General features: G+C 40.2%; 1 long non-coding RNA gene across 1 annotated transcript in view; it reads left to right on the forward strand.

Moving 5' to 3' along the window:
- The window catches only part of LOC113618095 (uncharacterized), a 56,910-nt gene that overhangs the window by 1,328 nt on the left and 28,881 nt on the right, over positions 1-26,701 (forward strand). Inside the window, exon 3 of the long non-coding RNA XR_003431883.1 lies at positions 19,086-19,181. This is a non-coding gene — a long non-coding RNA (uncharacterized LOC113618095). The remainder of the gene's footprint in view (positions 1-19,085; positions 19,182-26,701) is intronic.

The following is a 26,701-nucleotide window of genomic DNA, read 5'->3' on the forward strand; positions in this document are numbered from 1 at the left end:
CGCCCCCGCTGCCCGGCCGGCCAGCCCTCTCTGTTTTTGTTTTGATGGAGCCCGCGTGCAGCTGGCGCGTGTCGAGTCACGTGCCGTGGGCTGGAGGGGGCTGGGGCGCGGGAGGCGAGGGCGTGGTGACGCACGCGTCTGGAGGGCCGGCAGCCCGCGGGGGGCCGTCGCCAAAGGGGCGAGGGGGCGTGTGCCCCAGACAGATCCGGACCGCGCCGAGTGTCAAGGCCGCATCTGGTGGAGTTTGTGGGAGTTGATCCTCGGTGAGCAGTATGCGGACGTGGGTGTAAGTCCCACCGCCCTTTAAGTTCGTCGTCACAGCATCTAGGCGATCCTGGTCCGTTCGGGCTGGGGGGCGGGCCTGCGCTGATTCAGTTAGATATCGAACAGTGTGTCGGTGTGTGTATCGGTGGGCATACGGAGACCTCTATGTGGTTCTCAATCCAGGCTGCACGTTATAAGCAACCGGAGCGCTTTAGAAAGAACTCCGATTCCCGGCCCAATCGAAACCAAATCCAAATAGGTCCTAAACATAGTGTATTGAAAAAAAAAAATCTCCCTAAGTATTTTTGATGCACGGTGAGGCATGAGAACTTACAGAGGTAACTAGCTTGCTGGATGGAATAGATAGCTGCCAAACCATCCGTCTTTAGGGATGAAATAGCTAACGTATTGATCTGTCACTAGATAGGCTAACTCTGTGCCGATGTGGGGACATACTTGATGAAACATTGTAACCTGTTTTACAGTTGGCGAAATGGAAGCTCAGGAGGTTAAGTAAGAGTTGGTCAGTGATAACCCATAACTAGTACCCAGGGAGGCTGACTCCAGAACCCATTCTTTCAATCATTATATATGCTGCACTGGAAATCTCCCTTTACCTAAGGGCCACGTGTTCGTGCGAATAGGAATATTTTGTGTTTGCCTAAGGACCAGCCAGTTTATCTACATATACTTGTATATGTATTTTTATCTGCAAAGTCTTGTTTGTACCAAAGGGAGGAGAATCGCTTGGTAAATTCGTTAAGGCCTCTAGGCTGCTAACATTTTCTAGAAGTTTATTGTGAAGAGAGGAGAGAGGATCCCAGTAATTTGAAGAGAACTGATTCTGTGGAAGTGTTTGGTTTTGTTTTGAGACTTGAACATACGTGTAAAGTGAAGGGGAGTGTCCAGAAGATGCAGATAATTTCCAAGGATTTACACGAGCAGCCACAGAAGTCCTTTAGGTTGCTGGACATGATATAGTTTTGTTGGTCATAGGCTGGTTGTAGCAGAAAGTGCAAGGCAGTATACAGAGTAGCAGAAGTTTTGCTATGAAAATTTGGGAGGAAAAAGCAACTACTCTGGTCTGGAGTACAGAAGTGTTGCTTCTCCATCCTCCTTCTTTTATTTATTTCATTTGCTTCTCTGTCAGATAAACTCTTATTGGGAATATTTAGATGCGGGGGTAATCCATCTGTTTTGAAAATGTGTTCATTGATATATACTCTAAGGATATTCCAAATAAAACAGGCAACAGAGGTTTTTCCCTGAAAACAAAGAGTTCCAATTACAATGTTTTTGTGACCGATACGTATTATTAAATGGTACTGTGTAACAAAGAGACATGTCTTTATTCCTACTAATGATTGCTGTCTAATATTGTTAGCTGTATGGCAGACATAGGCAAATTACCTATCAAGTTTTTGAGATTGGTTTTCATGTTACTTGCAGTTTTGGTGAGGAAAGCTTATAGACCCACCAGGGCAAGCTTGACATAACTGCGAGTGGTCACGTTCTGGCATGGAAATAGCTCTCTAACCCCATCTCCCTCCCTCAGTTGTTGTCTCCATCCCTGTTGACCACCAAAGATACTTTAATCCAGCATTGCCAAACCACTTGTGGTTCCTTTGCACAGCTTTGTCTTCTGCTCCTAGGGTGCCTCCTTTAGAAATTTTCCCCTGATTTCTCCTCGAAAGACATTTAAAAATATCCTCCTGTGTCACCTTTATGCCTTGCACGTACTTGTCTCAGTGCACTTTTCACAGCATATATTGTTTTTATTTATACGTTGGACACCTCTACTAAATTGACTTCATAAAAGGTTGAAATGGTGATTGTTTATTTGTGTATCACTGGCACACAGTAGGCACTCAAGTTTGTTGCGTCAGTCTAAATTGAATTTGAGTTGCATTATTTGGGTTGATCACCCATCTTCATTCTTAACTGTCCTCACGTCTGCTAGCTACTAGGCTAAAAGCACACGTCCTTGCACAGAGAATTCAGAGTACCACCAACACATTCTAGTAAAAGGAATAGGAAGGAAGGGGCTAAATGTAATCAGGTTTTCACTTGTTTCCTAATTTTATTCTCAATTCGCCAGTTGTTTACTCATGTACACTGGGAGAGATGTTCAACATTATCATTTTTCAACTTATTTAGGAAGAAAGAAGTGGCACTATATTACCGATGAACATGCTTTTTATGTGTAGTAGCAGAATACGGATGCATCATCACATTTTATTACACCGTAATTTTCAGATTTAGTATTGCAGAGGTATTTGTAGAACAGCACTGTCCCACAGAACTTCTGGGATGATAGAAAGGACTTACAATGATATATTTATAATGACTTATAAGTGGTAGCCACTAAGCATTTGAGGCTAGTGAGCCACTTTAAATGTGGCTAGTGTGCCATAGGAACTGAACTTCTCATTGATTTAAATGCAAATAGCGACAAGTGGCGGGTGGCTACTGCACTGGACAGCACAGTTATAGAGGATTTGCTTAGCTTTAAGTCTAGTGTTTGATAGGTAAACATTAGCTTACAGTGTTCTGCCTTTAAAAGAAAAATTTTAATTCATTTTGTAGGGCATAGCAACATGCTTCCCGTTCATAGATTATAAGGTGTTTCCAGGGTGGTATTTTTGACCTTTGTAAGGCCTTCATATTGTAGCAGGTTTCTGTGTTCTGTGGGCTTTTCATGTGGTTCATGTGGTCTCCCATTTTTAGGAGCAGAGTGGAGTGATTATGAGTCATTATGATTTTGAGTAATTATTTGAAAAATCAAATGGAATTGAGCCCTTGGTGTATAAACGGATTGGAAGTCCCGTGAGCTTAATCAACACTTCCCTAAAAAAAAAACCTAACACTTCCCTAAGATGTTTTTTGAAGAGCAGGCGCTACGTTTGTCTTGCTGGCCATATATTTCCAATGTCCTTGTATAGTACCTGACACATAGCAAGTGCTCAGAAATATTTGTTAAATGAAAGTACGTTCAAATAATTTAACCCCTCTAATTCAGCCTCAGAGGGTGTGTTGTGGAGCTGAAGAGGAGGCCTAGAGTCAATAACTACACTGTAATTTACAGTTCTTCCGAGGAATGAATGCAGTCTCTCCAGGGGCACTCTCCTTAACTCAGTGACTTTGATTCCTCTTCTGTAAGTATATATATAGCAGGAATTGTTACCCCTAATTAATGACAGAGAAAAATAAAGTCACAAGAAGATTTGGGGGTTGGAAGTGTAAATCAAATCAAAGTAGTTGTTTCTGTTGCTTTGTGCGCTTGTTTGTGATTCTTCCTCAAAGAAATAGTCATGCGCTGAGCCATGTTAGTTGGTTTGTGAAATCGAAGGTAATTACATATGTTAATAGAGTCTGAAAAGAGGACTGAAAATAGCTCTTGTATGGCATGACATTGAGAAAACAGCTTCTATATGAGAAACAGGAATGGAAACCTTTAAACCTCTAAATCTCCGTCTGTGGTAATCCTAACACCCAAGTGATAAACGTCTCGAAGAGGATATTTTAAAATGTAAATAGAAACAGATGTTTAGTTGTTCAGATAACCACTACCAGACTTCGAAATATTTATATAAAAAGGTATGAGATACATCAAACATCTGTTTAGAGCAAGAGCCCTAAGCGGAAAATTGTAGATTTCATTTCACGTGGTAGATGCTATATTGGTGGGTTGATGACGCAGCCCCATATGTGGCCTGGTACTTGTAGAAGATGATACAGACTCTCCTCTCAGTGCTGTGCGTCATACTTACCTAGCTTATGGGGTTATGTGTGGCTGGATTATAGGCCTGTCATCATTCCTGGGACACAGGCTAGGTTCCTATCATTCTGCCACTATGTGTTGCACATATGAAAACTAATTTTAAACTAGGGTAAGTAAAACATAATTGAAAATATAAATCTGTTGTCTAAAAAAAATCATATGATATATTCCAAAATAAAATGTAAAGTTTTTTGAGGGGGATCTTTTAGCAGTTTCTGGCCTCTTAATCCGTTATGACTGCTTTCAAACGCCTTTGGTGTGTGAACCTCTTTGGTGGTGGTAGTGGGGAGCCCCCAAACCAAAAACAGACTATCAACCATGTGTCCCATAAATTCCTACTGTTGCCCTCAAAACGGAACCAAACACAACCATAACAAAACAAAACCCACCACTGCTGTCAGCAGCAAAAGTTAGCCCACCCAACCAAACGAACAAATAAGAAAGCCTGTGAGATTTGAGTTGTTGCTTTTGTGGAGAGGCCAATAATGTGAAGCCTCTTTTTAAGTATTAAATGTGAATTACTCGTGACAAAAAAATCTATATCTGCCTGTCTAAGTATTTAGCAGTGCTATAAGAATTCCTGCTTGTGGTAGATCAAGATGTAGTCAGCCTAGAAGATCCTGTGTGGCTACTTGGATTTAGGTGTATAGTTTAAGAATCGTTTTGAAGTTTTATTGAGAACTGTCTTTAAGTGACCTCGGCCACTAACTTTGGTATAAGAATTGAAGGAAGTTGCTGGCTTCATTTCTTTCTCATCAGTGGGGTGGCGGGATTGGGTCAGTGGTTCTCAAACTTCAGTGTGTGTAGAATCACGGAGGGCTTGATAAAACCGAGATTGCTGGAACCCACCCCGGAGTTTCTGACTCAGTAGGTCTAGGGTGGGCCTAATGATCTGCGTTTCTTACAAGTTCCCAGGTGAGGCTGATGTTGCTGGTCAGGGTGTAGGATTTGATCATCTCTTCTAAAGTTCTATGATTCTATGCCTGTTTTTTCTACCTTTTCAAGTTGTAGCACCTACCCTTGGACTTCTGCAAAATTATTTCATTTAAAGATTGCTATATGGCGAACTGAGGTTTAAAAGTTTAAAATGGATTAAATTAATTTTATTTTGAGAGTTTCTTCAGAATCTCATATATTTTGCAAAAACTCTGCATCTGTTAAAACTCACATTGGGATTCTTACCCAATAGTGGAAGCCTCCAGTTAAAACATATTGAAATATTACTGATGTTATTAAATGACAAAACTGTTTGCTGCTTCCTAAACCTAAATGTTTAGGTATCAAATCTAACCAAGTGCCTCTTAATATACAGCTATGGAGTATGATCTATCACATTAGATAATTGTGAACTTACTAAATAAATGGTTTTTATGAGATGCAGTTCTTTTCCTAGTTAAAGCTAGTCTGTGGGTCCATAGTGGGTTCTGATAGCATTAACCTGGGCATTGTCCTCTGAAGATAACTGCCTCGTAGAAGACTCCTGGTTGCAGGAATGAGATACGCATCAGGAGATAAAGAGTAAGCCAGGGCATGGCCCTTCCCTATTTTGAGGACTTTGGGGAAGAGTGGAGGCTTTGCAGTTTCTCAGTGAAGGGGCTCTGGGGCTGGAATCTGGTAGGAAGGCAGTGGAGATGCCAAGAGATGTCTTAAAGCAGCCCTTGCAGAGCAAGCACACTGTTCTCACCCAGAGTATATGTTTATTTTGCTAGGCTGGGGTCAGGGTGGAGGGGGAAGAAGGGGAGGATTGACGGGGAGGACTTCAGGGAGGGCTTCATGGAGATGCCAAGGCATTCTAACAGGTGGTGCTCTGGAAGCATTCCAGATTAAACTAGACTCCCAGAGTCAGAATGATTCAAGGCTGAAGTGACTGGAAGTGAGGTTTGACAGTACATTTTAATATGAGTGAATTTATTGGAGAAGAAAGAGTAAGATTTGGAGGAAAATATAATCTTATCTGAGAGCAAGGAAATAAAAAAGAAGAAATGGGTAAGGAGTAAGGAATGGGAGGATGACAATGAAAGGTTTTAAGTATTAAATGTTCTAAACCTTTTTGTGGGTATGTCAAGGCTAAGTAATAGCACAGGTTTCTTTTGTTAGAAAATAAATTAATGAGTTTTCCTTTTCATTTCCGGTGAATCCTTCAAATTATCACCAGATGCTATTACTTGACTTAAATCAAATGCCTTTGCAAAGTTATGCCCAGAATTCACGCAGTGCTTACATTTTTAGATTGCTTTATGGTCGTTAACTAGTTTAAATCAAATTCCTGGAAGGCACACGTGGTGCTTACTATGGATGTGTTTTTATGGATTAGGAAACATCATTTGTGTAGCACAGGCCACAAAGCTGGGCTGAGGCCACGAAATCTCCCTGCTTTGCACATCTAGCAGTTTAATTTTTTCTTGAAATTCTTTATTTTCTGACTTCTTTTATAAAATGGTTGCATATTAAATCTTAGAGTTGATTTAGCATCCATATAATTGATTTTAAACTATATCTCATGGATGCAGCCTTAGATTTTGATCTACTGCTGATTTCTTTGAAAAGAACTGCATGTGATTTGTTATTTAGATCTGCAGTCATTTCTTGACTGGAATATCTGTGGTATAATCTTCGTAACTAAATCTGTGAAGCAGTTTTGGATTCTTTAGACTTGGCAGTTTGAGGCTGGGATTGGCGGTCTACATGACAAGAGTGCTGGGGAAGGCCCATGGGCCCGTTTTCACTGAGCAGCCAGAGGGAGGGAGGTGCAGCTGTGTAATCCCCACCCTCGATCTCTCTTCGTTGGTTCTCCACCCGCATCCCCACCCCCAGTACCTTTGAAAACCTTCCTGTGCTTTAGGGAGTTAAGACACAACACACTAGCACTTGGCAACATCTGTCTTTGTCTTCCCACATCTCTTGAGGTTCCTGTCTTCCAGCTTCTGACATTACTGTTTCTCTGACAGCCAGGTACCTGGTCTCTAGTTGACCAGAGTCACCCATGGATGTCCTTTATGGCCCTACCTCTACGTGCTTCTTCCTTTTCCTTCTAGGTCTGTGCTGTGGCTGATCTTATTTAGTTTGGTGGAAAGAGTATTGAGGTTAGAATAATGTTACTATCTCTAATAATAATTAGTGTGTACCTGCCTCTTTGGATGCTGTGCTAAGGGCTCTATATTCTTTCCACTAGGGTCTAGTTCCCACTCGCTACAGAACTTGGGAGAGTGTCCAAGTCTGTGCCACAGGCTGCTTGTCTGTAAAATGAGGGCTTGGTAGAATGTGGAGTAAGGTGTTCTGGCCCTAAAGTACTGTGATTGAGTTTTTTCCCATTGTAGTGGGATGGTAAACCCTCACAGGAGTACTTTAGCTTTTTGAAAGATCCATGTTAATCAAGACTGGCCTCAGTGTAGGGGCGTTGCTTCTGAGTCCCAGGATCAGGAGATCAGGGACTCCTTGAAGTTAGGGATGGGTCTCAAGGGCACCCTTCTCCATACTTGTACTATCTACATCAGAACACCTGGAAATTAATTGAACCTGAACACTCCAGTTTGGAAGGGTTGTTGACCCCCAATTTGGAATATTCTTCTGCTGCTTTTCATCTCCATGATAGAGGCACTGGGCGATATCTAGACCACTAGGGGAGTTTCTGGGAACCTGCTTAATACTTCTGTTAATTCTTGTACAGCTCATAAAAAAATGCTACCCCAGGTCTTTCTCTTGCAAAATTGTACGTGGTCTGTGACCTTGAGTGCTTGTTTCCTATTTGCAGGGGAATTTTTGTTAGTACTGAATCTTTTCATAATGTTCACAACCACACTTATCTGCTCATTGTCAAGGCCATTGACAACTGTTTTGCTTTCTGCTTTTATACTGATGTATCATGCATTCATTGCACATATTGTCCATTTTCTAAAAACCTACGATTATCTGTTTTTGTTTCTCTGTGTTTCCAGAGAGATTAATCATTGTTAGCTATGCTAGGAACACTTACTTTGTTAGCTTTGTCCTTAGTGTCACTAATATTTCTTCAGCTTTTTCTAATTTTTAGCTTTTCAAAACTGTGTAATACCTACTTTTTATAGGCTGTGCCCCAAAAGAATTTGTGAGGGCTCTTCAGTCTTTAGTGATTATTGCCTGAAAACGCAGGTACTTGATAGCAACAGGTGAAAAGTATTTTTAAATAAAATGCCATTCATAGCCTTTCTTTGGATTTCATCTTTGAAATCTGTTGTCTGTTTTATGCCTTGTAGTTGTTGAAGTTACTATGCAGGCTTCTCCTATTTTTACGGAAAAAGATACCAAAATCCTCCTTTGCTCCAACTTTTAAAGCGTTCAAAATTAAGATTCCTTCTGCTATTAATTTAATTCTTCTGAAAAGGAACAGAGGAGTTTGTTCTTTGCCGTGTGTATATCTTTGTTACTACCTAACTAGCAGTTTGGAACAAAGACTTCGTTAGCTTTGTGAATCAATAATCTGTTTAGTCATTTCATGTCAACTGCAGAGTATTTTGAAGATACATATTTTTCGTAATAGAAGATCATTTGAGATCCTAAAAAACAAATATTTCCGACAACAGATTTGCTTTAAAAAGATTTTTAAAGTGATCATCTGTAGAAGAAACCATGCCTTATAATAGCTGCGTTTTCTTGTGTGTGGGGGGCATGATGGTGGCCTGATATCCTAGGCTCCTTCTGTGTCCGAGGTCCCAGCCCTTTGATTGAGGAAGGGGCCCGTGTGGTTTAGGGACGACTGCAGTGGCATCCAGAGGATATGACTGGAAATGCCCTCCTTCGGACTGTATTTCGTTGTTGTCTCTGGACAGCACCGGTTGAAAGCACTGAATTGCATTTGTATAAATACACATAGTACTTGGTAAAACATCTTTGTGGTCTTTCAGAGTTGAGATACAAGCTCTGGAAAAATGACTCATCAGAACATGTCAGGTCCTGGACATTCCTGGTAAACAGTGTAGTGTATTGTGGATCATGGCTTCTTCTGTGTTACTGTTCATGCATTGGAATCCTAATCCTCGACGTGGAGACTAGGAGCAGGCGCAAGTAAACGTCTTCTCTGGGCAGACCTTCTGTCCAGAACTGAACGAAAGGCAACGAACGAACAAGAACACTTAAAGATGTCTGCAGTCTGTCTGAAGGCTTGTGGATACTGGCACCCCGTGTCCTTGGGGTACTGACAAGCCATTTGGGCCATTCCTCTCCTTGTTTATCTCCTTTCTTTCTGTCTTCCCATGTTCTTTACTCTCTTGATTTCCTTCCTTTTTTTTTTTTTTTTTCCTTCTTGGGTTCTTTTCTGTTTCTTTTGTTCTTCTTCCTTTCCCTTTTGTCTTTCCCATTCACCGTATGAATAGCCAATAACAGCTGACAGTTCCCACAGGCACTTTTTTAGCCTGACTAAATGGCAGCTCAGAGCCAAAGACAGGTTTTACTATGACAAGATGCTGGTGCAGACTTTCTAAAGATTTGAGTATGTTTATACAGCGGATGCCATGCTGAATGGAAAATACATGTGAAATGTATGACTTCCCAAACTCTTTAGGATATTTAAATAGGCATTCAAATAGGTTTTAGCTTGAAGTTTAAATTTTGTGCTGAAGGACATGCTGCCAAAATTCAGGTAATAGTAATCATATAGATAATGAATTTCAGGATTCTTTGTATTTTTGAAATTTTTGGTAAACAAAGATGTGGTTTGGGTTACAATAATGTTTTTAAATTGCTTAAGCTGTAACTAAGTTTGGTATAAAAAATGTGACTGCATCAGATTTGTGTTAAATACACAACTATTACTTATGCCACTGTCAAGGATCAGAGTATATTCTAGCTCTGTGGGGGCTTCAGAGCTAATTTAATTTAGTCTTCTTATTCTGTAGATGAGACAGTTTACTTAATTTTACACACCTGGTTAGTGGCATCGCTGACCACAGTTAGGCCTTCCACTTCCCTATCCACTCTGTTTTTTTTGGACAGAAAGTTAAATTTATGAAATTTAGACGTAAAATGGACAGAGAAGCCTGGGAAGAGTATATGAGTTCTAAACCTAGCTTGACTTTCATTTGCTAGTGATGGGGTGTTGGACTGGGTGTTTAACCTCTCTGGATCTCGTTTTTTTGGAGGGTTGAACTTAAAGATCGCTTGCAGGTCTGTGACTTGTACTCAGGTGAGAAAAACGAAATAGACTTAGAATCTTCCTATTTTACATTTGTGCAATTTCAATTTGTACAATTTCAATTTGAGTCTTATTTCAAGAAGAAGCACTCCTAATTTTTAGTAGGTATCATTTGTATGTTTTCCTATTATCAACTTTTCCAAAGTGTATTGTTGTTAGACACAGGTTGTTGTCTTAGTCAACATGATAGCTGCCTCTGGCATCACCTTGATTAACTGAGGTAAATACACATTCAGAGGCTGGTCTCCCTTAGTTTCAAACTGGTGGGAGATTACCATGCAGGAATATTCCATAGACAGATGACTGAGAGGTGCTTTTTTTTTTTTCTCCAAATTGTTGACAGTTTATTACAGCGTTAGAGAGTAATGTCAAATAAATAAAATGTAAGAGAATTGGCTACTCTAACTTCTAGAGTTGCTTTATTTGGGATTGCGGAACAGGTTTTTCCGTTCTCAGTAGGATAATCTGTCGTTGTGTCGGCGTAGACAGTTGTGGCAATCTGAAAGGACAGGAAAGGTGAGATGGGTTTTCATGACATATTGGAGAAAAAGCTGAGGAGACTGGAGAAGCTTTTCTAAGAAGACTGAGCTTTGAGACCTTTCCCTCATTGCTTAGCGGTGGTTCCCTTGCCCTTCTTTGTTTGGAGAAACCTATTCTTTCAATAAACACTTTTTGAGCTGGGTGCTGTGGGAATTACAAAAGGATTATTCATCCAGAGCTTCATCCTCTAGGTATTTACTCTCTCGCTGGGTTCCCAATGCTTAGGCCCAGAAAAGATGCAGTAAATATCTGAGTGCCCCAAAGAGTGGCTAGACAAGGAGAGAGAAGGGAGAAGGACTCAAGCAGTAAGGGAAGACCCCAAGGAGCCATGACGTTTGAGCAGTTTGAGTTAAGAATAGCTAAAGAACTTGTTTTAATTTTCTTTTGGAAGAGAGTACGAGGGATGAGATTGGGTTAGGTTAGGACATAGGCCTGGGAGTTGGGAAATGACAATTTTATGTTTTAAGGTAGCAAATGAGGGGACCCTATGGGAGTACCAGAGCCTTTTTACTCCCTTTTTATTTTGAAGATGTCAAACCTTTAGGAAAACAGTACTATGACCACCTGTTTACTCTTCTAGATTAATCGGTTGTTAACATTTTGCCACACTTGCCTCATGTTCTGTGTATGCATGTTTTTGAATCAAATGTGGTGTATACATTTGTATTATTTTGCTTAACCACTTGAATATAAGTTACAGATACTATGACATTTCACCTCTAAATACCTGCTAAAGAGGACATTCTTCTGTATAACTACAATACAATTATCGAACCCAGCAAGTTTTGCATTGATATAACAACATGGTCTAGTATATAGAAAATATTTACATTTGGGGGTGGAATGTGTATTTATTTATTTATTTAAAATCAGGTGGACTTGTCAGGCACAATGCATATTTAATGAATTTGTGGGCTGAGAGAATAGGGCCATAGAAACTGGTTTCTACATATTTTAAAATTCCTGTATAGCCATTAAGATAGAAGGAGGAAGCTCATTGTACTCTGTTATGATAGATCCTTGAAGATACAATCTTAGATAAGAACAAGGCATAGAAGAGCATAAAGAAGAATTTATAAACAGCTGTGAATGGATGGATGGATGGATAGATAGAAAGAAAGAACATCTCTGGAAGGATAAAAAATGAACTATAACATTTCATGCCTTTAGGAGAAGGAAGTAGGTAGCTGGAGGACAGGGAGCCTTTTCCCTGAATACTCTTTTTTACCTTTTGAACTTTGAACATATTATTTATTAAAAAATAAATAGTAAGTAAGCATAGACTTACATTGGTACTGTTATTAACCTTGTAGGGTGTAGGGACAATACTTCTCTTTATGTCTTAAAGAAATTTGGAGAATGAGACCTGATGGAGGAAATTTTTTATCTTTTAAATTTTGAAGTTTGATGTTTGTGTCACTTAATGGAAAAAGATGTTCCTGGTGTAAGAATATATTTTTTTCAGGAACTGCTGGTGTGGAGAGAAGGGGACTTGGTGGGGGTCTGGTATCTAGAAAGTCTGGGAATTCTGTACAGGAAACACCAAGGAAGATGTAGAAGGAGTTTGTTTATTACTCTTGAATAATTTTTTCCTCCTCTAAGAATGAGAAACAAGAAGAGAATTTTGTAGTTTGTTTCAGTAGAAAAGTACAGAAGATGGCAAAGGGGACGCAGAATTTACATTGCATATATATATTCATGCCGCCTTTGATGATGAAAGAAGATAAGTACATTAAAAAAGCTGCTAAGAGAAAATGAACATTTAGGAATAAGGGCTGGCTATTTTCTTTATTTTTAAGAGATTCTTGGGTTTTACTGAAGATTATATGAAGATTAAAAGAAAGCCGTACTGAGTAAGTCCTAGAAATCTATGTTATTGGTAAATTATTTCCATTTGATAGTAATTTGATTATTTCGTGTGATCGTTTTGATGTAATTATATGGTGAATTTGTGTGATATTTATGCTTAAAAATTACTTTTGAAGCATTTTGAAATATGTTGCATGAAAGTTTAAATTTAATTTGAGTTAACTCAGCCACAATTTTTTTTTCTGTTTTTGAATGATTAACACAAAGGTGTCGATTGGTACTCAGTGCTGTTTCTCTTGAAGGCCAATATTTATTAATCAGTGAGTGTTGAATTGCTCCCAGTGTCCATTAGGCATCCTGTGGTTAATGGAGACAGATGGTCCACCCTTGATAGATGCTTCTGGAAAGTTAACATGTTAACAGTGGTAGTTACATTCCTGTCAGGGAGGGAAGCCGCTGACTGCTCAGGCAGGCCTTCAGGAGGAGGGAAACTCTGCGTGGTTTCTTGGGGTGTCTAGGGTGTGACCTTGCAGGTGAAGAATTTTGATTTTTATCAATTCATTCAGAGTTGATGAGGACTGTGAGACTGAACGATGTGATGAGTAAGCTGAGCAAGCTTACAGGCTTACGGGAGATTGGATATCCCAGTGAGGTAACTTGCCAAGGGAGGTGTACTGTGGTCAGTTGTAGACTGGTCGAAAGGGTAAAATTTGGATCATAACTTTACTTGGGAAACATAGAAATAAGATGGGGAAGAATGGGATCTTTTCAACTGATACTTTCATCAAGTCATGAGAATTTGATAGAGGACTTTTTTTCGCTCCAGGGGCTGTTCTACCTTAAAAACTGGGCCTTAAAGTCAGAGCATCTTTACTGTGTGGTGCTGAATAAAAACGAATTCTTCTCTGGTGTTCTTTGTAATTAGTTACCAAAAGCCCCATTACCCTGTGGCAGATATGTTACAATACAAAGGAGAGATAATAGTAATGATAATAATGAGGGCTTACCATGTGTTGGGCACTTTGCTAAAATGTGTTGTTGTTTTTTTTTCCTATTATTCCATTAATTGCACAACAGCCCTAGGAAATAGATAGTATCATCATTCCCACTTTATAGAAAATCAAAGCTTAGGAAAGCCAGGGCTTGGAGCCCAAGTTCAGAGCCAGGTAGCCTGACTCTAGAGAAGCTTATGATCTTAGCCACGTGTGATAGAATTTCTTTTGCACGTTTCAGCTTCTTTCCAGTTGTGTTTTCCTTAGGATATAACGTGGCCATTTGGAGACTCCTTATCTCTCAAGTGAACACTTAGGAAATACAGTTATTGTTAAAATATTTAAGCAGTAACTGTTAGCGTAGTTTCTTTTTGAAGATTGCTGGTCTTTATTTTATGGTAATTCTGAGTAGTAGTTTCATTTAGAGGATGAACCATTAAAAATGAAGAAGGTTGGGAAAAAAACAAGGATAATGCAAAGAAAAACTATTTTTACTTAGATTCATTTACTGTTAACATTTCCCGCATTTACTTTATCATTTGTGTATATTTTCTTGCTGTGTATTTTTGTATGTATATGTGTGTATGTGTATATTTTTTCTGAATCATTTGAGAATGTTACATATATTGTGGCCCTTTACCCATATTTTAGTGTGTATTTCCTAAGAACAGGAATTTTCACTTACACAACAGTAACTATTTTATAAATTTGTGTTAAAATATTTTCATCTGATCTGCTGTCCATATCACAGTTGACCTAATACTGTCCTTTATAACATTTTTTCCCCTGTGGTATAAGATCGAGTCTAGGGTTACATATTACATTTACTTGTCATATCTGTTTACTCTCCTTTCTTCTAGAATATTTCTACAGTTTGTCTTTTATCAGATCGACATTTTTTGAAGAATATAGTGCCTTTTTTTTGGGAAATAGTAGAAAATTCCTCCTTTTGTGTTTGTCTGAAGTTTCCTCATCGTTAGATGCAGGTTATGCGTTCTCAGCCAAATTTTCCTTTTCTTTCTCCTTATTTATTAAGTTTATTCTTTTTCAAAATCAGGAAATTACCACTGATACAATAATATTATCTAAATATAGGTCTTAGTCAGATTCCATCAGTTATTCCCCAAATGTCTTTATAGGAAGAAAATCCTGGGCCATACATTGCATCTGGTCGCCTTTCATCTGGAACAGTTTCTCAGTCTTTCTTTGTGTTTCATGGCATTGACAGTTTTGAAGAGTGCTAGCCAATTATTATTAGCATATCCTTCAATTTTGGTTTGTTTGAAGTTTCGTCATGTTTAGATTCAGGTTTTGCATTTCTGGCAGAAATGCTGCACACGGGACGTTGTGTTCTTCTCAGTTCATCATATTCAGAGGCACACAATGTCTGTTTGTCCTACTTCTGGGCATGTTGACTTTGATCCTTTGGTTAAGGCCCAGCCTGCCAGGTTTGACCAGTGTTACTCTTTCCCCCTTTTCAGACGATAACTATCTTGTGGAGTGATGTTTTTCATTAATAACCTGTTACTCCTCAGATTTTTACTTGTAGGCTTAAGAATCCATGGATGGTTCTTGCCCGACTCAGCCTTGTAATGGTTGCCCAATCGGATTTAAAATTTCATCATTCCCTCTTCATTTATTCATTGGCTTACTTCCACAAAGAGTGCTCCCTTATCTCTCATTTATTTATTTTTTAAAAATATCAGTTTAGACTCATGAATTCTTCCTTTACCTTATGATCCTTACTTATTTTGAAGCTCAAATTGTCCCAGCTTTGGCCAGTGGGAGCCTCTTCAAGCTGGCTCCTGCGTCCTTTCTGCATACCCCCACCGTGCTTTGACACATCCTTACTTTACTGACACGGAATGATCCTGCTTGTCTATTTTCTCTGCCTCAGCCCTGGAAGCGGCCATTTCTCCAAGGAGCTCTGCGTGAGAGTGCCTAGTTCTCCATATCCTGGCCAAGGGTGACTTTTCACACTGTTTAATTTTTGCCAGTCTGATAGGTCAGAAATAACATGTCAGTGTAGTTTTGATTCGTATTTCTTTTATAAGTGAAATTTAATATCTTTTCATGTGTTCATATACATGTGTGTATCTGTAATGTGTATACATGTGTACGTGTCTGTATATGTATGTGTGTGTATATTCATGTCCTTTGCCTATTTTTCTGTCAAGTTACTAGTCTTTTATTTCCTCAATTTTAAGAATTTTTTATTTATTGTGGATATCTGTGATATGATGCAAATATTTTCTCCTATTTTATCTATTGTCTTTGGTTAATGATTTTTTTGCCATGCAGAAAAAAATTGTTAAACATTTTTATGTAATCAAATTATCAGTCTTTTATCTTCCTGATTTTGAGTCATAGTTAGCACGCCCTTCCTTATATCAAGGTTGGAGAAGAATTCACCATTTCCCCACCTCTGGTACTTGTATGACTTCATTGTTTTACATTTAGATCCCTCATTCATTTGGAGCATATTCTTGTGTATGGTATGAAGAATGGACCTAATTTTATCTTTTTCCAAATGGCTGATCAACTGCTTCAACCATTTATTAAAAAGTCAGCTTTTGCCCCAGTGATTTTTAGACGCCCCCTTTATCATACACAGTACTAAAGTTCTATCTGTACTTCAGTCTGTTTTTGAACTTTCCATGCTACTCCACTGATTTGTCTGTCTACTTGTGGGCTAGTAGCACACTTTTCATTGAGAGGCTTTATAGTATAATTTCATGTCTAGTAGGACTAGTCCTCCCCTCTCCCGTTTGGTGTATTCCTGGCTGTTCTTGCACATGTAGTTTTAATACGCGGTTCAGTATCAATTTTCCAGCTTCAGTAAAAAGAATTATTGGTATATTTATGGGGATCGCATTACATTGATAAGTTAATTTACAACGAACTGACATTTTTATGATGTTGGCTTGTTCTCTTCCAAAATAAGAAATGTCTTCCTATTTGTTAAAGTCTTCATTTGTGTCTTTTTTAGGAATGTTTTAAAGTTTTCCTCAGATGGATTTTATACATTTGTTGTCAAATTTATTCTTAAATATTTTATTTTCTTTGTGAAATTTGAAACTTGCTTTTTTTTCACTTATTGTATCATGGCAATTTGAACAGGTCAGTACATGTAGACATATTTGATTTTTTGAAATGGATCTATGGTAGTCTGTTGTACCCTAATTTAATTTTTTCTCTGTTGATGTTTTTTATGTTGCTCCTGAGTTTTCTCTTTTATAAACAATGCTGTGGAAAATATCTTTGTACTTTTGTTTTTGCTTGCTTGTATAATTATATCTATAAAATAGATTCTTGGAAATGGAATTGCTTATCCATAAGCCATGTAGATTTTTTTGGTAATATATTCTACCAAATTATCGTCTCAAACTATTTGACACTTTTTAAAGTTTAAACTTTATTGTGTATGTCCTGTCTTTTTTTTTTTTTTTGCGGTACGCGGGCCTCTCACTGTCGTGGCCTCTCCCGTTGCGGAGCACAGGCTCCGGACGCGCAGGCTCAGCGGCCATGGCTCACGGACCTAGCCGCTCCATGACATGTGGGATCTTCCCGGACCGGGGCACGAACCCGTGTGCCCTGCATTGGCAGGCGGACTCTCAACCACTGCGCCACCAGGGAAGCCCCCATATGTCCTGTCTTAAAAGACATTCAAAACTTTTTTTTTGAAGGAAAGGTCATAAAAGTTAATTCTAAACAAAAAGTATATCTATGTATCCATTAATATGGGGAATATAAAGATAGCAAAGTCACGATTTCTCCCTTAAATAACTTACAGTTTTGGAAATCAGATATATGTTTATTTATATGCATTAGAAAACAGAAAAATTTCTTTGGTAGGTGGACTTTGAACTGAGCCTAAAAGGAAAGTGTTGAATTTAGATTAGTAGGCAGGGACTTCCCTGGTGGCACAGTGGTTAAGAATCCGCCTGCCAGTGCAGGGGACACAGGTTCAATCCCTGGTCCGGGAAGATCCCACATGCCGCGGAGCAGCTAAGCCTGTGCGCCACAACTACTGAGCCTGCACTCTAGAGCCCGTGAGCCACAACTGCTGAAGCCCACACACCTAGAGCCCATGGTCCATAACGAGACGCCACTGCGATAAGAAGCCCGCGCACCACACGAAGAGTAGCCGCCTCTCGCCACAACTAGAGAAAGCCCGTGTGCAACAACGAAGACCCAACGCAGCCAAAAGTAAATAAATTTATAAATTAGTAGGCAGAATCAAAGAAGGACGTTTCATGTGAGACTAGCATAGGCTAAAGAAGCAGAATTTTACCATGTCATGTGAAGTCAGTGAAATAACTGGCCTTAGACTGAAGCAGGTGTTTGTATTTAAAGATAAAGTCAGTTACTGGAAGACCTTGGGTGCCCAGAGAGTTTGGATTTGATCCACTTGGCAGCAGAAAGGCTTTCTGAATTAATAATCTATTGCCATGTAACAAATTACCCCTAAATTTAGTGGCTAAGAACACCAACAAGCATTTACAATCTCTTAACAATTTCTGTGGGTCAGGGATTTGGGAGCAGTGAGCTCTCTTGCGACATTCTATTCCTTAGAAGCAAGCCAGTAAGTTCAGCACGCATTCAAGGGGAGGGGCATTAGCTTCCACCTTTTAAGGAGAGGTGTGTCAAAGAGTCTGGGAGCATTTTAAAACCACCACACCATCTGTCTTCTGAAGAAGAAGAATGGCGGTATGATTTTGAAAAAGAAGAATACCATGGCAGAAGATTAATCTGGTAGCAGTGACAAAGATGAATTGAAGGAAGGGAGAAATAGGAGGTAGACCCGAGTGCAGTAATCCAGCGGTAGAGTACTGATGGAGTTAGTCGGGGGAGATGAGAGGGGAGAAAGTAGGGTGCACATGAGGGGTGCAGCACAACGAGAGAGAGGAAGATGTGAGTAAAAACAAATGCCTGCAGGATGATCAGGCATGTAATAACTGGTAAGAGAAACCAATTTTGAGGAGATAAAGGTGCTCGTCTGGTTTTAGACGTTCAAGGGGAAATTCCTAAGCAGTTGCAACATGAACCAGGGCTCATGTTGAAATGTCTAGCCAAAGAGGGAAACTTCACATTTGTCATCCCAGAAGTGAGGGTTAAATTCTTCAAGGGATGCGTATGCAGGGAGGCAGGCCAGAGCACTGAGGACCAAGCGTGGTCCCCCCTCAGGGGGAAAGCGTGGTTTGGAGTACAGTTAGGAAGAGGGGCTAGATCTATAGCGTTAGAGAAAGAGCCCTCTGTATTCCTGGCAGGAACAAAAAAGGTAAAGTGATCGAGAGCTTCAGATATCGCAGAATCTGAAGAGAATGATGTTTGAAATGAATGCATTTGCCTGTAAGATTATTAGAGGTGACAGCAGTTTAAGTGGAGTAGAACAATTTTGGAAATTGGATTATAACATTTAATTCGATGATTAACTTTTTTTTAAAAAGCGCCTGAAGTGGGAGGATGAATGGCTGGCATGCCTTTCATCACTTAGATTTTGAGATCTCACATCCTTCTTGCCTCCTTTTAGCACCACCAAGCCTCCCTGGAAGGGAACTTCTGCTCAGTTCTTGGACTGAGGGATGGAATAGGATTTTACTTCACTTGTTTTCAGGGACTCTTAACTGTGAGTGAAATCAACTTACTTTATAATTTTTTTACTTCACACGTTGTTTTTAACTATTCTCATCTGTGCTCTTCGCCCTCCTGCCTTCCTTTCCCTTCCCCCTGTTTGTATGACTTCAAGATCAGAACCAAGACAAGGGATCATCTGTTTTCCCTCCTCCTTACCTCCCAACTTTAAGTGCAGTTCTATTATTCATAGGTTTGTTTTTGTTTTTGTTTTTTGTTTTTGTTTGCGGTCCGCGGGCCTCTCACTATTGTGGCCTCTCCCGCTGCGGAGCACAGGCTCCGGACGCGCAGGCTCAGTGGCCGTGGCTCACGGGCCCAGCCGCTCCACAGCACGTGGGATCCTCCCAGACCGGGGCACGAACCCGTGTCCCCTGCATCGGCAGGAGGACTCTTAACCACTGCGCCACCAGGGAAGCCCTGTTCATAGGTTTTGTTAACTGAACTTGCAGGGATGATTAGTAAATATGATTAAGATAGCTGCTGACAAATGTAAATAGTAACTTGAAAGATGATTTTGTGTTCTTTTATGTTACGTTTCTGTACATGTATTTAATCAGTTTTCAAATTAGTAAAAATAATTGTCAATAAGATGGAACAAAAACGTGAAAATATTTTAAAAATTACTTTATGTGAGATAGTATATATCAAGATTTCTATAAGGATTTGAGATCAGATGGACCAAGGAATTATGTAGTAAAACACCGACATAGCCAGAAATGAAATCTGAGCTTTCTCTGCTCATATAGCAGAGAAATGTGTGATGATGATTATTTCAATTTTTTTTCTGATAGGGCTCTTTTTCCTTTAAGAATAACTTTGGGTCTTCTGAAGAACTAAAGAAACGAAACCAGTATATCAGTAGTAACTGTGCTTCTAAATTAAAGTGTAGACTTTATGCTATGAAAAAAAGTATTGATAAATTCTTTTTAGCACAAAAAGGTCTGACTGACATGGTAACGTCATATTTGAATAAATAGGGCAACATTAAATGATGTATCCTAGTTCTGCATTGTGCGTGGAAGGTGAGCCCAGGAAGAGCTGAAAGGGTCAGGGAGTTGGGGAGAAGGCCAGCAGGAGTGAGGGAAGTCTGAGAAACTTTGGCATGGAGAGCACAGATAAGAAGTGACTATTGAAGCGGCCATGAAAACATGGGCTCTAAACATGTCAATACTGCCATGACCGGTCTTACATATATTTTTCATTACATGTATTAAGTATTTCTTGTGTCAGTGGGTATGAGAGAGAGGGACAGACAAAAAGGGAGTGAGAAAGAGTGTCCTGGGAGGTTGACAATTTTGTTGTTTGTTTTCACAATTAAATGTCTGGATATATTTCCGAGGACTGTCTTGTGACTTTTACTACTTGTACTTGGGCAGTGGACAAAAAGTTAGTGTGGTTAATTGCTGTATTTTCCTTCTCCTGTCTCCCACCTGTCCTATCCCTTCCTCTTTCCCTAATGTTCTCTGAGACTCACTTTGGGCACCGTCAGTCCCAGAAGCTTCATCCAGTGGCCTCTCTCATACCCAGTTCCCCCCACTTGCTGGGTTCATTGTCCTCCTCTGGGCCCCTCCACTCCAGAATGTCCTGGGAATCACTCTGTCACTGGGCTCCTCCAACATGTTATATAAATGTCTGTTTATGTGTTTGTTTTCCCTACTAGAGCATGAACTCCTCAGTGGAAGGTGTCAAGTCTTACTCATCTGTGTATCCCCATGTCTAAAAAGTGTTAGTGGAATAAACAAATGAATGATTTCCACGCCTTGTAGTAGACACACTCACCATGGTACATCAGCATGGCAGTGGAGTCGCTGCGCCTTGATGGTCAGGAGATCTGTTGACTAGGGAGACAGATCACGTGAGCCATAGAGAATCTGGGGTGGATGGAAAAACGAGTGGGGTGTGGAGTTCCTGATCTTGAGGTGCTCCACCAAGTAGGTTTCAGTGATGGCTTGGGAGCAAGAGCAGAGTAAATGAAATGCTGTGTGTTAAGTGTTGCAGCAGAGGCCTCACAGACAGACCGGAAGCCTGTGATCACTTCGGCCTGGGGAGGTTGGGAAGTGGATATGTAGCTGCTCACCATGTGTAGAAGAAGGAGGAGCATGTACCAGCCATAGAGGTCCGAGGATCATTTCTTGAGACGTTGAAAAGGAGCTTGAGGCTCATGGGAGTTGGGGAGTGGGCACGTGGTGGGAAATGAGATTGGAAGGAGCTGTGTCTGTAGTCCTAGTATCTGGTGTTGGCCCTGTTGACTGTGGGGAACCATTGGAGGTTTTAAAATCAAAGGAATGGCACAGATTCACATTTTAGAAGAATGTCCTGGCAGCAGTGTGAAAATTGGACTGGAAGGGAGAAAACTGAAGAGAATAGACTGGTTAGGAGATTGGTGCAGTGAGCAGTGGTCCAGATGAGCGAGATGAAGGGCCTGGTTTAGGGCCCTGACAGTGGCGATGAGCGGGGGGAGGCAGTGTGGAGTGTGCTTTGGGAAGTAGAGTTTGTGAGGCTTATTGACTGGAGCTCCATATAGCAGTTGTGAGAGAGATGGAAGAACAGCAAATGGCTATAGATTTTTTTAATCCTCTAGCCATTGGATGAGAGAGTAGAAAGGAAGCTTGGATTTGGTTTTGGACATCCGAGAAGGGGGCATCTAAATGGCAACAACTAGCAGACCGTTGGAAACGTGACTCCAAAGTTTAGGAGAGAAAGTTGTGGAGGGTGGAGTCATATGTGTGTGAATGGGTGAGATTACAAAAGGGGAGCTACCTGAGTGGGCCAAGCAGAGGACCTCTGGACATTGCAGCATTAAGAGGGCAGGAAAAGCCCATCGAAGAACAGATTCAAAAAGGGAAGTACTCAGTATCAGATGCCACTATAAGAGGTCAAGTTGGGATGAGAAGTAGAATGACGCCATTGGATTTGGTCAAGTCAGAGGCTCTCAGTGATAAAAATTGTAATACTGGCATTAGAAACTTCATTCCAGTGGCTAAGTGCAGTGGGCATTAATGAGTACAGGCAGTGAGTATGTATAGGCCATCTTAAAAAACAATTTGAAACAGGAGGTAGATTACGGAAAAAGGGTAGAGGGAGGGTCTTTATTTTGGCATAAGGTAGTATAGGTATTTGACGGTCTGAATGTCTGCACATGCTTGGAACAGCAATTGTAGGAATCAAGAGATAGCTGACTAGGGACAGGTTGTGGAGTATCGCCCAGCAGCGAGGGCCTGGCTGAAGTGGAAAGCAAGTTTTTCCACCCAATGGGAGAGGTGCTTGAGTTTTCTCCCATAGTGCTCTCCTTAGCCTGGGAGCTGGAACAAGTAAACTACAACATGACTATTTATTTAACTATAAATAATTCTTTTGTCAAAAGAACTTATTATAAGGTTCTTTTAAATAACAAGTACTTTTCAGTAGTCTCTGTGTGGTAAAATATATATAGAATTGATCATTTTAACCATTTTTAAGTGTACAGTTTTGTGACATTAAGAACATTTAGATTGTTTTGCAACTGTCACCACCATCCATCACCAGAACCTTTTTGTCTTCCCCACTGAAACCCATTAAACACCAACTCATTTCCCCCTGCCCCCAGCCCCGGGCAGCCACTGTTGTACTTACTATCTCTATGAATTTAACTGCTCTAGGGACCTGATATCAGAGGAATCATACAGTATTTGTCCTTTTGTGACTGGCTTATTCCACTTAGCATAATGTCTTCAAGCTTCATCCACGTTGTGTCAACATCCCCGTCAGTATTCTTAAAATATGATTTAAACACATTTTTTTTTTTTAAAGAATGCAACTATTCCACGGCCATTCTAAGTTCTCAAGACCCGCCGCATTGGTTTTACAGGGGAGAGGCAGGCAGAAGAACGGAATGCGTCGCATTTACCGTGTGTCAGGTGCTGTACTGGTTGCAAATGCTTTGTCTGACTCAGTCTTCCTAACAGCTCTGGGAGGTGGATACTCCTGTTACTCTGCAGCGGAAGAAACTGAATTTCAGAGAGCTGAAGAAGCTTGGCCGAGGACACACAGCTGGCGCGTAACTGAGCCAGGATTCAAATCCTGGTCCTCCTGATGCCAGGCTCCATGCTCTTTTTAAAACCCTGCAGTCTCTCTGTAGTCCTGTCTCCACTTCTGTTATTCTGAAGAAGTCAAATCTCTTTGCTTTGAACTGAATGAAGATGTGCTTTTTAAAGTTTTCCTGGTGTTCAGCAAATGTCCTTGGCTCCTCGTAACATTAAACTCCCGCTGTTTTGCTTCTTTTTTTTTTTTTTTTTTCCGGTGCACAGGCCTCTCACTGTTGTGTCCTCTCCCGTTGCGGAGCACAGGCTCCGGACGCGCAGGCTCAGAGGCCATGGCTCACGGGCCCAGCCACCCCACAGCATGTGGGATCTTCCCAGACCGGGGCACAAACCCGTGTCCCCTGCATCGGCAGGCGGATTCTCAACCACTGCGCCACCAGGGAAGCCCCACTCCCGCTGTTTTGTATTTAAGCTTTTAAGAACAGAATCAAACATTTGCCCAAAGTGGAGAATCACTGGTATAATTAATATAAATAACAGTTATTTATTGATGTTATCTGGTGTATTTGTCCAACTTGGAATTTATCTGAGGTAGTTTACAGAACTAAGTTGATAGATTTATAGCGTAGATTTTTGAAGGAAAATACTTTTTTGGACTGAATTTATATTTCAACCCTAATCACAAGTAGGAAATGAGAAAATTTATATTTAAAAATGAAAAATGTATAACCATTCATTTTTAAGGATCTCACAAAACATTATTCAAGAAATCTGACTACAGTATTTGATGCTGAAAGCCACAATCTGATACATGCCTTGAAGATATTTTCTTTTAACCTATGAATGTTTCTCTGAATTCTTGAATCTTCTGTCCTGTGCCAGTGAAAGACGTTTTTTTTAAAGATCTAAGCACTGATGGTGACATACCAAGGTTGTTTGAGTGGATGATCCTGACAAAGTAAAAAAAGTCATTTACAGAACGGTAATTTCTAGAACTCGGGAGCTTCATGGAAGTAAGCCAGTGGGCTTCAGTGTCATTTGAAGGCTGTGCTTATTTCTGCATCTTTTTTTTTTTTTTTACATCTTTATTAGAGTATAATTGCTTTACAATGGTGTGTTAGTTTCTGCTTTATAACAGTGAATCAGTTATGCATATACATATGTTCCCATATCTCTTCCCTCTTGGGTCTCCCTCCCTCCCACCCTCCCTATCCCACCCCTCTAGGTGGTCACAAAGCACCGGAACTGATCTCCCTGTGCCATGCGGCTGCTTCCCACTAGCTATCTATTTTACGTTTGGTAGTGTATATATGTCCATGCCACTCTCTCACTTTGTCACAGCTTACCCTTCCTCCTCCCCATATCCTCAAGTTCATTGTCTAGTAGTCTGTGTCTTTATTCCCTTCTTACCCCTAGGTTCTTCATGACATTTTTTTTTTTCTTAAATTCCATATATATGTGTGGGCATACGGTATTTGTCTTTCTCTTTCTGACTTGACTTCACTCTATTTCTGCATCTTGGTTCATTGTTTTGCTTTGAAAACTTTGAGAGCACCACTGAGTTTTTGAGTTTCATCCGCATTCTGTGACCAGTTGTTATAGAGACCCGAAGTCTGAAGTTTGTGTTGACTTTAGAAAAGTCATTCTCTGAAGCCCATTTTTGGAGTGAGTTTAAAGAAAGAAGAGTACCAAAGCCAGGTTCAGTCTTATAGTGGATGCTTGGAAAAGGATAAGTGGTTCCCTGGGACTATTAGAGTGGATCAAATTACCTTCTAAAGTAGTGATGAAAACAAAGAATAAGTCAGAGGGACTATCCAACACTCTAAGTTCTTCCTTCAGGCAAATGATACCAAATCATCAAAGACAGATAATTGTTTTCTCTCCATTTTATTTTTTATTTTTTTCTTGAACATTGACAGAATTAGAAATTTTACAACCCCCATCAGTGGTACATTTAAGTGTTTTAGTATCCAGGTGATTAAGAAGTACCTGATCTCTTCTGCTTTATTTCAAGGCTCTTCTCTTGTTCTGACTGCATACATTTAAAAGCAACTAATTAATATCTGTAGCAAAAAATGTCTCATCATAAAAGTCACGGATAAAGCGAGCACTTCCCTACCTAGAGTCAGGGACTTAAACTGTAGTCAAATGTTCATGCCTTACTGTTTTGTTCAGATGTAAAAGAAAACAATGCTCAAGATATAGAAAAATCTTTAAAGTGTGCAATTGGTGTGACCCTTGCTGAGTCAGGTGAGTGGGTGATGCTGGGAGGAGAGAGTTGTAGAAAAAACCGACTTCTAGCAAGGACCCAGGCTAAAGAGAACAGGAGTGGGGCTGAGAATATGCTCAAGGAGAAGGAATTCTTTGGAAGGGGGACACCCAAGTGGTTAGGTGGTGGGGTCCAGTGGCTGAGGAGAAAGCTTTTGAACTGAGAGGACTAGATCTGGGGCCCAGAGGGAAAAGGACTCACTCTCTTTACCTCGGGGCTTGAGAGGAGAGCTCAGGCTGCGTCTGGGAGTGGAGGTAGATGGCCTAACAGAGAGTACTGACTCCAGGGAATTGCCGCCCAGAGGAAAGGGAATATCGTGGAAGGCCTAGGAGAGTCTTTTTTTTTTTTTTTTTTTTTTTTTTTTTTTAGGAGAGTCTTTTTAATGTTCTAAACCTACCATGAACTTACATACTGTGAGACTGTTGTGCTTAGAACTTAATCCAAATGGATAGCATTTGTATTCCTGAGATACACACGTAGTAAATATTTTTGGTGTATTTGAACAAACTCTCAAGTCCGTTATTCACTACGGAGTACCAAGTAGGGGATTCCTGTTAGCAGACAAGAGAGAGAGCAGGATATGATGTCTTCGCAGGACAAAACTCCGATACATTTAATTCAGGTAAGGTGACAAAACCCAAGTGTGAAATCTCAGGGGGGCAGAAAAGTACCCTTTTTTTTGTATAGCATTTGATCCTTAAAAATTATTCTCTAATTATCATCTCTCAGAACATGGCTGGATTTGGCCCACTTAAACTGCCATAGGTCCAGGAAGGGTAGAGATCTGGAGTTTATTCATTCATTTGGGAAGGAACCCCAGTAGGAAACATGGAATGTAGAACCTGGAGACATGATAATATAACATGATTGTCCTTAGTGTAGGTGAAATCCTAAACGCTAGGATAAGTTTGAGGTATAGAGGTTACATGACTTTAGTTTATTATCCTCTGGTTTTTGTCTTCATTGTCTGCACTGTTGTTATGTTTTATGAAACTTAGTAGAGCATTCTCTAATTTGGAACAGGAATTATTCTTTGATATCAGGCAACACCTTAGCTAACTTCCTCAATCAGGATATGTTTAGTCAACAGATAACTCTTTTTTTTAAAAAATAAATTTTATTTATTTATTTGGGCTGCGTTGGGTCTTCGTTGCTGCACGTGGCCTTTCTCTAGTTGTGGCGAGCGGGAGCTACTCTTCGTTGCGGTGCACGGGCTTCTCGTTGCGG

The sequence above is a fragment of the Aethalodelphis obliquidens genome, unplaced genomic scaffold, assembly GCF_003676395.1.
Source record: "Aethalodelphis obliquidens isolate GAN/ISIS:26980383/991018 unplaced genomic scaffold, ASM367639v1 scaffold5, whole genome shotgun sequence".
Lineage (NCBI taxonomy): Eukaryota > Metazoa > Chordata > Mammalia > Artiodactyla > Delphinidae > Aethalodelphis > Aethalodelphis obliquidens.